Source organism: Manis javanica, chromosome 10 (genome assembly GCF_040802235.1).
Source record: "Manis javanica isolate MJ-LG chromosome 10, MJ_LKY, whole genome shotgun sequence".
In the NCBI taxonomy this organism is placed as follows: domain Eukaryota; kingdom Metazoa; phylum Chordata; class Mammalia; order Pholidota; family Manidae; genus Manis; species Manis javanica.
The window spans coordinates 105129633-105147363 of NC_133165.1; the positions used below are offsets into that span (position 1 = coordinate 105129633).

The 17731-nt window shown below is 40.1% G+C and overlaps 1 long non-coding RNA gene across 2 annotated transcripts in view; it reads left to right on the plus strand.

Annotated features, from left to right (window-relative positions):
* The window catches only part of LOC118970211 (uncharacterized), a 59503-nt gene that overhangs the window by 27331 nt on the left and 14441 nt on the right, over positions 1-17731 (plus strand). For both annotated transcript variants that reach the window (XR_012121787.1, XR_012121788.1), the window contains exon 2: positions 17162-17277. This is a non-coding gene — a long non-coding RNA (uncharacterized lncRNA). The remainder of the gene's footprint in view (positions 1-17161; positions 17278-17731) is intronic.

A 17731-nucleotide genomic window follows, 5' to 3' on the forward strand; every position in this document is an offset into this window, starting at 1 on the left:
CCAAGAACTAGTAAGCTTCCCACTTAATATCTTGTTAAATAATCTTTAGTAGTTTGACAGTATTTCTTTTTGTTTCTTTGTGGGAGGACAGTTATTCTGTTACGATGCAAATTCAGTCTGTTTACAATATTCATTACCATTTTGATATGACAACAAAGAGAAGTCAGAAGATAGGGTGGTATTTTGAAAAGGACATGGGCTTTAGGTTAGAATCCCAGCCTTGCCATTTACAGAGCAATTGTGGGCAATTTACTCAACCTTTTCAACCTCATTTTCTCATCTGTAAAATTAGGAAAAATGCACCTGCCTTTCAGGTTGCTTAGAGATAATATATACAAATCATCTGACACATAATAGCCAATCAAATGAATCATCATGATTGTCATCACTATCCTAGTACAGGAGGTGGGAAATTTCTGTTGGAATCCACTGAGACAAGCAGCCTGAATCTTTTTGGTGCCCTTGCTTAGTGACCTCTTACTTCTTTTCTCACCAGAAACTCAAAGCCTGTCCCTGCCTAAAAGGGAATAGTAGATCTACTGGACAAGATGAATTATCTGTCACCCTCTGCTTCATTCTGTCTTGGCAACGAGGAATCGTTTCCACCCTGGTGGAAGGGTCATTCTCCCTAAAGGGACTTTAGTTTTTACCTCTAATTTCCCTTGAGGCAAATACCTTTCTTTGGGCTTCTCCCCAAGTCTAGGCCTCAAGTGTAGACTAGAATGGAACAAGAAAAACCACCGCTGGGGACTGTATTTGGCTAGGTGAATTGTGTGAGTTAGGATCTGCTAAATAAAGAGCCATGTGAGGCCACAGAGTTTATTCCCTTGAGTATTCTATTTATTTATTTTTAGATAAGGGCTCCAGGAGGAGATTTTTGTGGGATGATGTGTGCAAATGGTGGGCTTCTTCATGCTGCTAAAATGGAAGCCCTGGGTCTCTTTCATAGCTGAGGGAGGCAGATTAATGGTTTGGGGGATGTGGCTGCTGCCTCTCAGCAGCCGGCTCAATTACCTCTTCTGCTCAAGCTGTGCTCTGGGCCCAGGAACACAGCCTGGTGGAATTCTGACCTTGCTAGAGGACTTTGTTCCTTCACTGAGGCTGCCTGCTTTTAGCTTGAGTATGTCCTTGACTTCCCATAAATAGGTTTGCTGGAACCATGGGTGTGAAGGAATTGTCCAGTGAGTTTCTTTTCAAAATCAAGGGAAGTAAATGAGGCCATAAGCAAATGAGAAGCGACTTAACAAATGAGAAGCTTGGGGAAGAAAAACGGTACCTATTTGGAGAAAGGATATTAGTACATTTTATTCTGATGAAGTATTTTTGTGGGAGAGGTGGCTTGTCCAAAGAGCTTGGTCAGAAATCATTGGATTCCAAGTGACAGAAACCCACTCAGGTTATCTCAAGTAAAATGTGGATTTAAGGGGAGGCAGGTATATTTCATGGATCCCAAATGAAGAAGGGCTGAGCATTAAGAGGTTTATAGTTCTGTGGCTAAGTGTAGTTTTCTATTTCAAGTTGCCTGCCTTAAAATTCTGTACCTACCACTTACACCGTGTGACCTTGGACAAGCTACTTATCTCTCTCTGCATCAGATCTCTTTTCTGTAAAGTGGGAAAAGTAAGAGTATTTACATTTTAGAATTGTGGTGACATTTAATTGAATAGATACACTTAAAGTGTGTAGGGCAGTGTCCGGCACATATTAAGCTCTTAATATAAGTTAGCTATTGAGGATTTCCATAATAGCTATCTTGTTTCAGACCAACTCTACCACCAAGAACAACTAGGAATCTGGAAGAGAAATTAAAATATCATTCCAAAGATACTGGAAAACTACCAAGGCTGAGAGGACTTAAGAGCCCAAGATCTCAGGGAGAAGGACAGCAAAGAGCAGAGGACCCGACATTCTGTGCTGCGTTTCCCCCAAGGCATTTGCTGGTTGGCAAGCATTATCCAAGATAACTGAGAAGCTGCAAAGAAGACTGACAGGTGAAAACATGAGCATCACTTCTGGCAGTTTTATGGGGCTGGAAAAGGGAAAAATTGGAGTTTAGGTCCTCCCAACGGAGGGTAGTCATCATGGCGTTTACCCTACTCTTTACTCGCAAGGGTTGTAATCCGGAAATAGGGATGAATCATGAATCTATCAACCCTCGTTATAAAGACCAAAGCCTAGTTTTGAATCTCTTCAATCACTGATTTCATTCAAGTGAGCCAATCTGCCTTTACCTAGATACTTACCAGAAGCAAAAGACGGTCCTCTCCAGAGGAAGATAACACTATCCAGAGCCTTACATATAATATCTGATAATCCAAAATTACCAGACTCACCTGGAGGCAAGACAACATGTCAAAAAACCATGAGTGAAAGAAACTCAGACAATATAAAGAAACCAACAGGAAATAAAAATACTGGAGCAATACAGACTTTAAAACAACTATCATTTATATTCAAGAAATTAGGTGACAGGATGGTCATTTTCAGCATAGATTAAGAAACTATTAAAAAAATCACTGAATTGAAATTCTAGAATTGAAAAATACAAAAGCCAAAATAAAACACTCAATATATGGGGTTATCAGCAGGTTGGGAAGAGCTGAGAAGAAGTTAGTGAACTGAATAATTTGTCAGAAGAAAACATCTGGACTGAAGCATGGAGAGGTCAAAGAATGAACACTATAGAAAAGAACCTGAGAAACACATGGGACCAAGTGAAAAGTTGAACAAATAAGTAGTTAGAGTCACAGAAGGACAAAAGTGATAAGAGTGGGGAAAAAAAATGTATGAAGGGGGATAGTGGATGAGAATTTCCCAAAACTGATCAAAGACTGCACCACAGATTCAAGTTGTATGAGCTCCAAGGGGGACAAGTAGAAATTACATGCAAGTCCATCACAGTAAAATTACTCAAAATCAAAGACGAGCAAATCACCTTAAAAGCAAGCAGAGGAAAAAAGGCATATTACCTTTAAAGAAGCAACAGTAATCTGATAGAGATGACTTCTCACAAAAATAATGGAAGCTCGTAGGGGGAGAAAACAAGTAAGATCGGCAGTGATGAAAGAAGAGTTTCTGCCTAGAGGTCTCTCTCCACTGGCAGTGACCTTTAAACAGCAAGTGAAGTTAGCCATTCATAGACTAACAAAACTGACGAACGGAGTTCATTACCAGCAGACCCTCCCTAAAAGAAATACTAAACGGAGTGTTTTGGGCACAAGGTACATGATACCATATAGAAACATGAAAAATAGGAACGAATGAAGATTAATGGAAAGAAGAATACGTGGCTGTATCTAAATGGCTATTGAACATTTAAAATAACAATATTAATGTCTTGTGTGTTTAAAAATAATTGTAGAATGAAAGGATGTGACAATAATTGCACCAAAGGTGGGAGGGTAGTAAATGGAGTTAAAATTTTCAAGTTCCTTGGATTGATTAGGAAGGAGTAGAATTACTAATTTATCCTGGGCTTTGGTAAGTCTTTCTGTACTATTTCAGAAACTATTGAGGACAGTTTCTGAAGGAATTGTATGAGTATGTAAAACTATACTAATGGAAAAATGGAATGACTAAAATGCATAATTAATCCAAAAGGAGGCAAAAAATAGAAAATATATAACAAGCAAAACAAATAGAAAACAAATAGTAAAATAACAAAGTTAACTCAAATATGTAGGTAATTACTTGAAATGCAAAAAGTCTTGGTACTCTAAAAGCTAAAGATTGTCAAACTCGATAAAAAAATGAAACCATATTCTTTTTACAACACGAGCTTTATTAAGGTACAGAGATTTGAAAGTAAAAGGATAGAAGAAAGTGCACTGGGTGATGCCAACTATAGGAAACCTGGCAATTTTTATACTAATAGCAGACAAAGTAGGCTTCAAGGCAAGAGAATTACTAGAAATATAAGGAGCATTTCAAAATAATAAAATGGTCAATCCACAGGAAAATGTAAACATTCTGTTTGTATGATCCTATTAACAACATCTCAGAAAATATGAAGCAATCATGACAGAATGAAAAAGAGAAATAGACAAATCCATAAACAGAGATATTTTCTTTTCTTTTCTTTTTTTTTGTATTTGTCTTCTTTTTAAACATAGTTAGAGATTTTAGCATACCTTTCTTAGTAACTGACAGATCAAGCAGACAACGTTAATGTGATTATGAAACTTGGCCTAGTCGATTTCATCTAGAACTTTATATCTAAAAATTATAGAATCAGACTTGTACCAAGTGCACAAGAACAGTTACCAAAATTGAGCATGTGCTGAGCCTTAAAATTTTTAAGGACTGAAAGAAAAAACTGTGCTCTTCTGCCACAGTGGAATTGAGCCAGAAATAAATAACAGTGGGCAACTAGAATATCTCCAAATATTCAGAAATTATTTAGAAATTTAGAAATATTCAGAAAATGTTTAGAATGTAATGGTTATAGAAACACAACATATCAAAATTTGTGGACTAAAGCTAAAATGTGATTAAATGGAAATATATAGACTTAAATGCATTTATTGGAAAAGAATAAAGGCTAAAGTTAAACTATATTTAAGTATCTATTGTGAGAAGTTAAAAAATATTCAGCAAATTAAAATCTTAGAAAGTAGAAAGAAGTAGTAAATATAAGAGCAGAAATTGATGTGATTGAAAACAAATGTACAATAAAGAAGAACAACAAAACCAAGTTATTTCTTTGAAAGGACTCATAAAATCAATAACTCATTTGGAGAAAGAAGAAAGAAGGAAAAAAAGGGATGAAAAGGCACAGGTTTTAGGCATAAAAAAGGAGACATTACTACCCAGACCCAAGGGTTCTAGAGTATGATAAGTAACACGGGAGTTCTAAGGGAAAGGGACAAATCCCAAGGAAAACAAAACTTAACAAACTGACACATGAGAAAATCGAAGATATGAATAGTATTATATCTCTAAAAGAAAGATAATCAATAATTTAAAATCTTCCCACACTGTAAACTCTAGGCCCACATGGTATAACATTCAGAGAATAGAAAAAGCAAAAATACTCACCTTCTTTGTTACAAAGTAAAATTACCAGTGAATTTCTCTCATGATTGTAGATCTTGAAAATCCGAAGCCAAATACTAGCAAGTCAAATCCAGCAACATATTAAAAGGATAGTGCATCACATCCAAGTTATATTTATTCCAGGAATACAAGCTAAATTTAACATTAGAAAAGCAATCAATGCAATTCATTACATTTACAGGATAAAAGGGAAAAATATGAGCATCAAATAGACGAAGTCTTTGCTAAAACATCAAGGAGCATATCAAGTTTTGTAAGGCATGAAGCTGATATAATTTCTAATATATTAATTAAAATGATACAAAATTACCAATGCGAAATACAAAAGGTACAGAAGTGAATGTTTATTCAGTATGAGAAAAGGAATCCTAACAAATTACAAATTGTAAAAAGCCGACAAACTCCACAAACATTATAAAACCCCCCAAAATTACAGATTACTTTTATTATTTACTGTGTGACACAACTCTGTAATATTTTTCCTTATGCTTTTGGCAGAATAAATCTTTGGTCCCTATTTTTATGGTTATTTATTGCAATACTTTCTATGAGAGAATAAAAACATAATTTGCTTTTTTTTCTAGCAAGATTTATTTTTAAATTTTTATTGATTAATGTATTTTATCTTCACAACTTGCTATTGATAATGAAATATAAGTATTTAGGATTGTTGTCAGCTTGGAAATCTATCAAATTTCTTTCATATATGAGTTCTAACATTTGCATGATTATGAATTTTTCTTGTGTAGTAGCTAATTCTCAAGTAGTCTTTGAATTGAAGGCACTAATTAACCGATATTCTTGGAAGTCATCCCTTCAATAGGAAAGCAAGCAATAACTTTAGTATTCACAGACATGATTGAAAACTACTTAAATATATCCCATTAAACACAAACTAAATGTATTCCAAATTTAATTCTGCATCAGTAGATGCCCCAAAATACTCATAGTCACTTCAGTGCTACCTGACATAATGGGAAATATAATGAGAGTGATCTGGAGTGGAAAAATAGAGTGATCTTAACTGACTGTATATCTTTTTCACATCAAACAAAATATACCCTCATGTAAACACATTGCTAGGGCCTTTTCCAGAGCCTTGAAGAGGGTACTTGGAAGTGAGTTACCCTCAAGTTGAAGCCTCATTAGCTTTACTGTAAATCTGCCACTGTACACCTATTCATGTTAAAAACTCAAATCTCTGTGTCACATTCACTAATTGTACCTTTATCAAGGCACCCCACATGGCCAAACCCAAGTGTGTCACTTGGCCAACCCCAAATTCCAGGCAGGGGAATGCAGTCTGCCCTCCTTGAGGTGGTAATGATGGTATGGAGGTATTCTTCTACCTTAGGGAAGTTAAATAACTGGGACCATGTACCATGGAGGTTAACAGGCTGAATCTGATGAAGGTACCTACAAAAAAAACTCTCAATAAATATGATACTTACTTGAACTATGGAAAGCTTTCCCTCTGAGATCAGGACTGAAACAAGGACATTCCCTGTTGCTCCTCTTATTCAACACATACTGCATGTCTAGTGAAAAAGAAAAAATGAATACATAGGATAATAAACAAAGTGAAAGAAAGAAAAGTGTAAAAATTGGAAAGAAATAAAACTCATTTTCATAGATGATGAGATTGTAAATGTAGAAAATAAGAAAGAATCTACAGAGAACCTCTATTAGAATTAATAAATGAATTTAGTAAGTTCAGTGAGTGTAATAAGTATAATAAATATAAAATAAATTGTTTTTCTATATACTGTACTACAAACAAAAAATTACCTTTAAAAATCCATTTACAATGGAATCAAAATATATATAATACTTAAGAATAAAAGGAATGAAGGAAGTACAAGGTTTCTACTCTGTAAAGTATAAATTATTGAAAAAAGTAGATAATATCCCAATAGAGGCATATTCTTCATGGATTAGAAAACCCATTGTAAAGACGTCAGTCCTCTGAAAATCCATCAGCAGGGTCAGTGCAACCCCAATCCCAATCTCAGCAAGGATTTTTTTTCTTCTTTCTGGATTTTGACAATATGATTAAAATGTATGTGCAAACGTAAAGTGCTCGGCATAGCCAGGTACCCAGGATGGCCCAGACAAGCTTAAGAACAACAAAACGGACATCCAGGTTTGTTATAAAGCTGCAGCAGTTAAGACCATATGGCAATTGGCCCAAGGATAAACAGATGGATGAAGGAGAAAAGAACAATCCAGAAACAGATCCACACTTGTGTAGGCAGATTTATTATGAATCTGTTCATTTATAATAAAAGTGGCTCTGCAGAGCAGTGGGAAGGAAGGTCTTGTCAATAAATGGTCAAGCTGTGTCAAGTAGTTATGCATATAAACAAGCCTTGGCTTCCACTTCACACAAAAATCAGTTACAGGTGGGGTATAGACCTAACTATAAAAGACAAATCAATAAAACTTTTAGGAAGTAACATTGGAGAATATCTGCATGGCCTCCTGATATTCATAAACAAAGATTTCTTAAACAGGGTACAAAAGGCACTAACCATAAAGGAAAAGATTAATAAGCTGGACTATATTTAAATAAAGAATTTTCATTCACCAAGAAACACCTTGAGGAGAGTGAAATGCAAGCCCAAGAGTAGAAGATATTTGTGTTAGGTATAACCAATAATGCGCTTACATATAGAATATAGAAAGAACTACAACTTACAACAAAAATTTTTAAACTGACGCTTTACAAAAGAGGATAGCCAAATGGCTACTAAATATATGAAAATGTTATTACATATTTATTAATAATCCTTAAAATATTCACAAAGGAAAAGTTAATTGAAACTCTAAGATGTCCCTACATACCCACCAAAATGCCTAATATGAAAAAAAAATTACTGATCATATCTAGCAGTTGTCAAGGATATGGAGCAACTGCAACTCTCATAATTTGCTAGTAGGAATGGAAATTGGTACAATCTCTTGGGAAAGCTTTTTGCAGTATTGTATCTAGAGTAACGCTGAATGTATCCATAACCTAAGACTCTGCCATTCTACTCCTAGGAGTGTATACTCAACATAAATGAGTTTGTATGGACATTGAAAGCCATGAACAAGCATGGTCATAGCAGCATTATTCTTAGTAGCTCCAAGTGAAAACAAATATCCATCAGCAAAAGGCTGAGTCAATGAGAAATGGTATATTCATACAATGGAATCCTAGGGAAGAGTGAGACTGAACTAGTTCTGCGTGCAGTAACATGCATGAAGGTCACAAAGATAATATCAAGGGAAAGAAGACAGATATAATGGGATAATATCAAGGGAAAGAAGACATAAGATATGATTGCATTTATATAAGGTTCAAAAACAGGCAAAAGTCAGAATATTGGTTACCCTTGGGAAGGGTGGAGGAAGTAGTCACTGGAAGGGACACAGATGCAGGTAATGTTCCATTTTGATCCAGTTGGTTGTTACACCGATGTGTTTGCTCTATGCTTATGCACTTTTATGTATGTTTGTTATACTTCAATAAGAGTTTTATTCATGTGTGTTATGTTTCAGTAAGAATTTTATTTTTGAAAGGTTGGCTACTAGCATCACGATTATTATAAGGACTGGGGAAGGAAAGCTGTCAGAAAGCAAAGCAGCTTGAGTGGATTCATACCGTGTATATTTCCTCAGCCTTTCCCCTAACATTTGAGGGGCCTGGAATGAGGATACACATAGAGGCCCAAATGCCATTTATGTAAATATTTAGAAGTTATATATCAGGGTAAGAGGCTGTTCACTAAAATAGGCTCTATCTTTCCACTTTGAGAAGTAGGCCTTTACACTGCGTTGGAAGGCCAGGTAGAATTCAGAATTCTCAGTTTCCTCCAAATTCAGAGGTGTCGACTAATAGCTTGGAGAGAGGCCGCTCCCAGCCCCGGCCCACGGCCCACTCCACCACTCCTCCCATGGCTGGCTCTCTGCCGGGGGCCCTTGCACCTTCCCATGGACATGCAAGCTCCTTCCACACCCCTGACACCCAGCTGCCCATGCATGCCAAGTGTGGTCCAGCTTCGTGAGTACAGATCTGGAGGAGCACACAAAGCTCCAGAAACAGACTCAGCTATGCTGTGCAAAGGATTCTGGGTCACGGGTAAAAGAGGGTGGCACGTAGCTTCAGGATGTATGTCCTTAGCCTCATGGACTCCTCACCCTGTGTGGAGGGGCATAGACAGAAGAGGGTCAGACAGAACCCTCAAAAGTGTGGGCCAAAGATAGAGTCACTTGTCTAGTTTTAAGGGAAATACTGCATTTTCTTATAAAACTCCAGCTATGCATTTTTTTTCTAGCCACTAGAGAGAGACAGACAGAGAATAGAGAGAGATTTTTAAGTAGAGTGAGGAATTCTGGTCCATAAGCACATGTCCTGATACAAATCCTCTTCAGGGTATAAATACTGTGAGTGTGGGGATTTTTATTCTGTTTTCCTCACTACTGTATCTCCTGAGCCTGGTGCCTAGCCGGTCTCAATAAATATTTGACGAAAAAACAGATCTGTGGTTCCCTCACTTATTATCAGATGCTGGGCACTTCTCTCCAAGTGCGAGCAGCCTGCTGATGCTAGTGATTAAAGATACAGCACATTTATTTTGAACTATAGTGAAAAGGGAGTGAAGTGTGGCTGACCCAATCCTCCTATCTAATAGATTGACGAGTTTGGGATTATGGACCTGAAAGCTGGGAAATGGTCCTTTAGGCCAGCATCTCAGGGAATCCAAGCACCCTAGAAGCTGTATGCAAACATATGAGTGTGAACGAATGTTAATTTTCTGGAGAGATGTCTGTGGCTTTCATAATATTTCAAAGGGGTCCGTGACTCCCAGAGATAAAAAGAGGAGCGCTCAGTGAAGCCTCTTATTTTACAGATGATTAGTATATGGCATAGAGAGATGAAGAAATTCAGGGTCACTCAGGGCTCTACTTCAATCTACTGATTCCTGAAGCCTCTTTTTATTGCTTCATAGCAGAACTCATGCCCTCAGGTGGAGTGGGATGGGAGCAATTGTTAAGCTCTCCTTTGCAAAGGTTCTCAAATTTAGCTGCACGTTAGAATCAGAGGGATTTCTGGTGGGGATGGTGGTTCCAATGTGCAGCCGGGGTTGAGAATCATTGGGTTTGAATAATTTGGTAAGAAGGGTGTTGTGGAGGTGGGAGGGTGGGGTTTTAGTGCCAAATCCTGTTTCATTAGGCTCCTACTTCCAGAAGTCTGAGTGCAAGAGTCTGGAGTTTACATAAGAAGGAAGAGGGCCCAATTATTAGGGCTTCCCTGCAAACCGAGCCAGACCACTGCACTCCAGCTGGGAAACACAAGTAAGGCTTCCTGCTTCTTCCGCCCTAGAAAGATGGCGCAGCCCACAGGGCTCTCCACTCTGTTTATCTATGTGGGCACAGGTGGAAACACTGCACAGAGGTGGGAGAAATGGCTGAGCCTACAGGTCAGGGGTTGCCTGGTCTCCATCACATATATGGCTGCATATTCTCTTATTTATCAATTGTACAGAAGAGAAAAAGTGGAAGGAAAAAAAGGTTGCATAAGTCACCTCCCAGGCCCTCTGTCGGTGGCAGGGGAAAGCTAGGAAAGTCTTGACCCTCTACAGAGAGGATAGAATGTTCTTGACCATGACAACCTCACTCACTAATGAAATGTGGCCTAATCAATACCTCAGGTGCATCAGATTAGCAATTACTTTCCCATTAGGTGGTAGATGGAGGGAAAAGGTGGGAATTAGAAAAGACAGAGAGTGCCCTGCCTTGGGAGGGAGAAGACCATCTCACCTCAACAGCAGAGACAATTATAACATAGAGTGATAGGTTAAGGTCAGAGTTTTCTAGGCCATAGAGGAAAGAGCTACTGACCTTCACAGGGTGTAGAGCTAGTGGCCAAGGACACCTTTATGGAGGAGGTGACTCTTTAGCTGAATGTAGAAGGAAGAATGGAAGTTCTCCAGATGGACAGGTGGAGGAAAATGAATTTTCACACATATTATGACACAGAGTTTCAGCTAATAATCTATTTGAGAGGATTTTAAGAGTTGAGTCTGGCTAGAATGTAGATTGTACAAAGAAGATGTATTTGTAATGCATCATTAAATGTAAGAATTAGGCACGGCAACCACTCAATGAATATTGCTTAGGATGAATGGATTACTTAGCTGACCCTCAAGTTAAGGAAATTCTGAATCCTTTTGGTTTGGAAAAATTCCACTAAGTTTGACCAGCTTCTCTTTATTGACTCAGTAAGAATCACAAATAACCATGTCTGACTTTTCATAAAATGCTGAATTAGGGTATTTTAAATATAAGCTTTCTAGGCCTGGACCTCCACAGGAGCATCTCAGGATTACGGAGAGTTATTGAACTGGCCCATGACTAAACACAGCGTCCTCCTCAGAGGGGAGGTGTCTTGTGCAGGTTCTGAGAAGGTGTTCTTGGGATCCGCTGTTGACTTAGGGAAGCATGTGGTGAAGTGAGAGGTCTCTGGAGCCAGGCAGGCCTGGGTTTAAATCCCAGTTTTTTCACTTACTGAGCAGAGTGCTTAGGCAGCTCACACTGCCTTTCTGAGCCTTGGTGTCTATATTAATAATGTGGAAATAATACTTATCTCATTGAATTGTTGTGAGGATTAGCATGGAAAAATGTTTGTGTGAAGATTGTTCTGGACAAGGCTCTTTTTATTTTAAGGGACAGGGAGCCACTTAAACTGATTTAGCTGAGATCAAGGAATAGGAAAAAAGTACAGAGTTCTTAGGGAAGGAACCAGGAACTGGACTGGCAGCATCCAGGTGCGGGCCCATCTCCCAGGAGCCACAGAATCTGTCAGTGGTGTCTCCAACTTTTCCTCTGTGCATATTCTCCCCTCTTGCTTTCTGCAGACTGTTCTCCTTAGCTCCCCAGCTCCTTTCCACTTCGCACTGTTTCCCCTTCTCTAGACCTTTCTACATCCCAGGCTTTCTATGGGAAGTCCTGTTCAGTTCTCCTGTGCCCAGTGTCATATTGCTGGAAGAACCAGACTGACTGAGTGTAAGTCCACTGTCCACCCTTGATCTAATTATCTGTGACCAGGGGGTGTGACACTGGTCACATAGTGTAAACATGGCCCTTGGTAGGCCCGCCCACCCTTCAGTTCTGTGAAGGGATGATTCCTAGAGAGGCCCTGTAGGAGTGTAGACACCAAAATAACAGTTGAAGGCACCTAGGATATATTAGGAGCCCAATAAATGTTGTTCTCCATCCCTTTTCCCTCCCCTTATTCTAGTGTGGCAGGTTTCCATCATGAGTCCTGCACAAATTTATGATTATCTTAAGTTTTTACTCTCCTTCGGCTCTACCTCTTAGTAAGAATGTCCTGCTTCATCCATCCATTCATCCATCTCTGTCTTCCTTTTACTTATCTGTGTTGTATTCACCCCTGCAGGTCTACTTCCCCTAGGAAATCTGCCCTGATATCTTTAACCCTTCTTGGTCCTCCCTCATAGGACCTGTCAATTCCTTATAGTCTTTAACACACACTTTAGCACTAAATTATAAAAAAGACTAAGGTTTTTCTCTCAATTGCTTTGAAGGTGTTAGTCTTATCATTTCAACTAGATTATGAATTCATTCAGAACAGAGAATGCCACAGGGCTAAGCACAGAGAGGAACAAAGAGTAGGTGCTCAATGAATGGAGAAAATTATAGCACAGTATAAATTTTCCAGCTAGAAGGGATTGCAAAAACAATTTAGTCCCATCTCCTTGATTTTCGAACTGAGAGCAAAATGGAGGAAGAACTTTTGGTTGATTGACTATAAAGAAGAAAATGGTGACTAAATATTATTTATGTAACAGAAGAATCCTCTGCAATCATACTATGGAACAGCACTTGAAGAATCATGGTAAGTTCAACCCAGAGGAGAAGTTAGAAGTGATCTAGTGCTGTTCAGGTTTATAGTTAAGGAAACTCTTTCTCAGGAAAAGGAAGTGATTTGTCCAAACTCACTCGAGTATTCAGTGGCAGAGCTGAGACCAGGCTCCATGTGTCACGTGCAATCAAGATTTTCCCCTGCACTCCGCTGTCATCAAATCCTTCCCATGACCTTAGGGATTCCTCTATCTTCCCTTGACCTTGCACCTGGCACCATGTAACAGGTGAGCACCAGCCTTCACAGCCTTAGCTCTGTAGTACTTGCTCTGACCCATTGCTTGTACTATATTGCTTTTTGGCCTCTTCCACTTGTCTTTACCTCTGTTCACTTTGTTATTTTTCTGCTGTGCCTTGCCCTGTGGACGAAATGCTTGGACGTGTCTCCTTGCCTATAGTTTTGATTCTGCTTCTGACCACTGGCAGGCTTCCCAGTTCAGCCTGGCCTCAGGAATGGGTATTACCCATTATTGGCTATTTTATGTATTGATTTAATACAAATTTATGGTGCACATCCTCTGTGAAAGGTTCTGAATTCTGAGGAATTCAAAGATAAAGAATACTTAGTCCCCACCTCAGTAGACTCAAAATCTAGTGATGAGAGAAAGATATTTTTAAAGATATGGCAGGTATATTCATTTCAGAGCTTTATGCATAAAGCTCTGAGTGCCAAAGGGGAGTGCCAAACTGAGCTTGCAGTGGTGGGAAGGTGCCAGTCAGGACAGACTCCTGGATGAGGTGTTCTCTGAGTTAAGGCATTAAGGACAAGTAAATGGATAAGCATCAGCTGATCAGGCAGTGGTTAACAGAGGGATATGGAGGCAGAAAGAATAACATAAGCAAAGAGCATAAAAACATGGAACAGCAAAGGTATGAAAGAAATGATAAGCACCCTGATGTTATTGGAGGATAAAAATGAGGGCAGGGGCTAGTGTGGGATGAGGCTGGCAAGATTGGTAAACCCAAATTGGGAGGGCCTTGTCTGCAAGTAAGCTACTTTGCTTGGGATTTAAGAATAATACATGACACCCCTGTTCCCTGCCTGAGATCCTAATTAATTGAGAAAACCCCCAAAGAGTTAGGCAGATGGAGATAAAAATGTCAGCTCTACTGCTGATAAAACAATAAGCATAGCTTAGATCTGGCTAAATTGCTTGCTAACGCTTACCGGTATTGAACTTAATTCCCAAAGCATAGGCCTCTTCTGCAGGGACAGATCTGCTTAGAGCTCATGAGAGTGTTTTGTGAGCATCTGGCCCCCAGAGAGAGAGATTGATGAAACTAAGCACACTCACCTTCTTGTCTTAAATTCACAGATCATATAAGGCACACATCCTGTGGGGAAGAGGGTAGAAGTGTTACTCTAATGGCGGTCCCTCCACTTGGAAACATGAAGCAATGGGGAAAGGAGGTTCCTACCTAACACTCACCACCATTTACCAAACATCTGCTGCATACGGCCATGCAGAATGCCCTCGTTTCATAAGCTGGAACTGGACAGAATCAGAATTAGGTTGGGAACATTCTCTAACTGAATGGGTAAAAGGATATGGAGACCTCCATCCTAGAATGCCAGGCTTGAAAGAAACCCTGAAACTCATTAAATCTGGTTCTCCAGCAATGCTTGAAAATATCTTTAGCATCTTCCTGCCGAATTGTCATTCACTCTCTGCTTGGATATGTCACTGAAAAGAAACTCACTCTCTCTCACAGCACAGACATAGCAGAGAAAATGGTGGGTGCTGTCTTAGATAGGGTAGAGCTGTCTATAATGTGATGCTCATACATTTATTTTCTATTTGCTGTTGTATCTACTCAAACTAGTAGGCACTTGATAGATAGTTGTTGAATGATCACATGAATAAGTGAATAAAACTATCCGTTTTTGTTCTAATATCTGATATTACTATAGATATGAGGGTCATGGCTTAATTAATCTGTATTAGTCAGAAATCTTTCCCTGAAAGTAACAGAAACTCAGTTTAAATTAGTTTAAGAAAATTATAGAGAAAGGATGTGGGATTTTTGGCCCTGCATAATCAAGGAGATGGATGGGCTGGCCCCCAGGGCATCTGCCACAAGGGGCCTCAAATACAATTGTGTCTTTCTGCTTCTTGTTCTGCTATCTCTCCTTGTGTGAGCTTTATTCTCCCTCTGGTGGGGTAGTTGGCCACCACCACCTCCAGGTTCACCCAAATCTCTGACTAGAATGAAAGATGCCAAACAGTGATTGGTTCAGCCAAGGTCACATGCTCATCACTGAACCAATCACTATGACCAGAAGAAATTGGCCCTCTTATTGGTCCATCTTGGGTGGCCACAGCCACCCCAGAAGCCAGATATGTAACATGACTGGTAGCCTCCACCAAGGGGTGGGTCCCCAAAAGTCAGGAGGAACACTTATCATTGAAGGAGGGAGAGCTGTGGAAACCCCCAATCCTCATTAGATGCCAACTATTGAACCCAGTTTCCAATGTCAAAGTGTCTCAGTTTCCATGCATCACTTCCAATTCTTCCTATTACGGAGGCAATGGTTCAGAAAAGAAAAAGTTGGTGGGTGGCTAATTTGTGAGAGCAGAAGTTGACACAATGCCTATAAATAAAGACTCAGAGAAAATGTACTGGGGCCCAATTCAAAAAAACCAAAGCTAGGTGGAGAATTCTGAAGGAAGGCAACAGCTGAGTCAGCCTTGACGAGAAGCCCAAGGAAAATGCCAGCAGGTAAGACAGTGAATCTGTTTGGTAAGAGGGTGGGAAGATCAGGTGGCTGTGATGTTGCTGTTACTCATAAAACTTACCAAGTGCCGGTAAATAATCAGCCTGAGGGCAGGCTAAAGGGCAATGGAAGTGGTCTCTGTGTTTGTACCTGTGCAGGTTTCCAAGGCTTGCAAGTCTTGCTGGAATCATTCACCCTCCCTCTTTGTAAGAAGGATTAAGCATTCGTTAAAGCCCAACTCCCATTCTTCCCTCAAGCAGAAGGCCAAGGCTGTGGAACAGTTAGCCCCAGCCCATATAGGATGTACTTCTGCCCTTAAGCAAGTTATTCAAATGTGTGAGACTAAACAATGGTTCTTGATATGTGTGACTTTGCCCCCTTAGCTGTCAGCCCCTTCAGGGATGACCCCTGAAGTGCCATCTTTCCCAGGTAGCCCACATGCAATGACAGGACTACAATGTTCTGGTTGTCTTGACCAGTCTTGGTACAGTTACAAAGGGCTATTCTGTACCCAGAACACCCCACGGGATAAGCTGACACAGCTGTTGGGCCTATATCATAGCTCAACTTGTCCCTCTGGCCAATCCTGCTTCTTTTCCTCCTTCCCTGTCACCCTTGAGAGGACCTAAGGCACTCCTTACTAACCATTTTTGCATGCAAAACTCCTGGGTTCCTGCCACATCCCGTCTGTCAGGCTGTGATTCAGCGCCTGCTTCCCTGTCCCTGCGACGGCACATCCGGTGAATCTCCCTCTCACCGAATCCACCTCAGCCATGAGGACCTTCCTTCTTTTGATGCCTCGGGCTCTTATCACTTCTGTGCCCTTTATGAAGCCTTTTCCCCACCATCCTTCAGGACCTGCTTACATAGCACGAATTTAGAGAAGCCTTTCCTTGACTACTTCCACCCCTGTCCAAATAAAAATGGAGTTCCCCTTTGTACAGTCCCTTTCACTATCCTCTGCTTTCCCTTCATGGTGCTTTGGCCAGGTAGGCTGCAAGTCCTAGAAAACCTGGACTAGAAGGAACTTAAGTAATAGAGGTTTATGAGGCTCATGTGGTAAGAGGTTTAGAGACAATTCTACAGTTGGTGCAGTGGCTCAGCTTTGTGGTTGGGATGAGTGAGGGGTGCTTGATGCCCCTTCTCGAAGCTTCCTTCCACGTGGAGGAAGCCAGTCACTGTAACTGCTGGTCTCTTTATTTCCCTTTACTCTCACCATCCCTTGGGGGGAAGAGTGGCTTATCTGTTAATAAACTGGACCAAGCTCCCCTTGGGGCTGAGCTTGCCACGTGCAGCCCTCGGTCTCTGCTACTCCGGGTGTGATCTGTAACTAGGTGCCAAGTCTGCCTAACTGGGGGCTCAGGCCCAGCTGGTTCTCTCATCCCCATTCCTCACATTCAGCAGCCATGATGCTATTTCTCCCTTCATCTCTTTCTCCATTATCTGATTTCTCAATTTCAGAACTCAGAATAAGAAAAAAGAAGCTCCTCAGCAGGCTTCTTTAAAGACTCCAGTGGATGCCATCAGGAGCCTAGACAGGTTCCATCTGCCTGCTGTGCCATACATGTGTCAACAAGGTATTTCCTCATAGCACAAGAGGGCTGCCATAGCTGCAACTATCACATTGTCATATGATCATATCCCAAGCAGGAAGGACAGGGACAGGAAAAAGGGCTTGTCCCTTGTGCAGCTTTCTCTTTTATTAGGGAGGAAAATATTTCCCAGAAGCCTCCGGTAGACCTTCCCTCATAGCCTATTGGTCAGAACTGGATTACATATCCACTCCAGAGCAATGATTGGCAGAGGGAAATGAAAGTATCATGACAAGTTTAATGCAACTCAACTAAATTTTACTGAGTCACTTGGAACCAGGAATATGGTTCCTAAACAAAATCAGGGTTATGTTAGCAAACCAAAGGAGGATAGTAGTCTTTGATAGGTAGATGCTAATGTTTGCTGCATTACTGTTCAAAATTTATGGTTGACTATTTATTGGTCTGGTGATTCATTAGTGTTCTGACTATCCTTTCC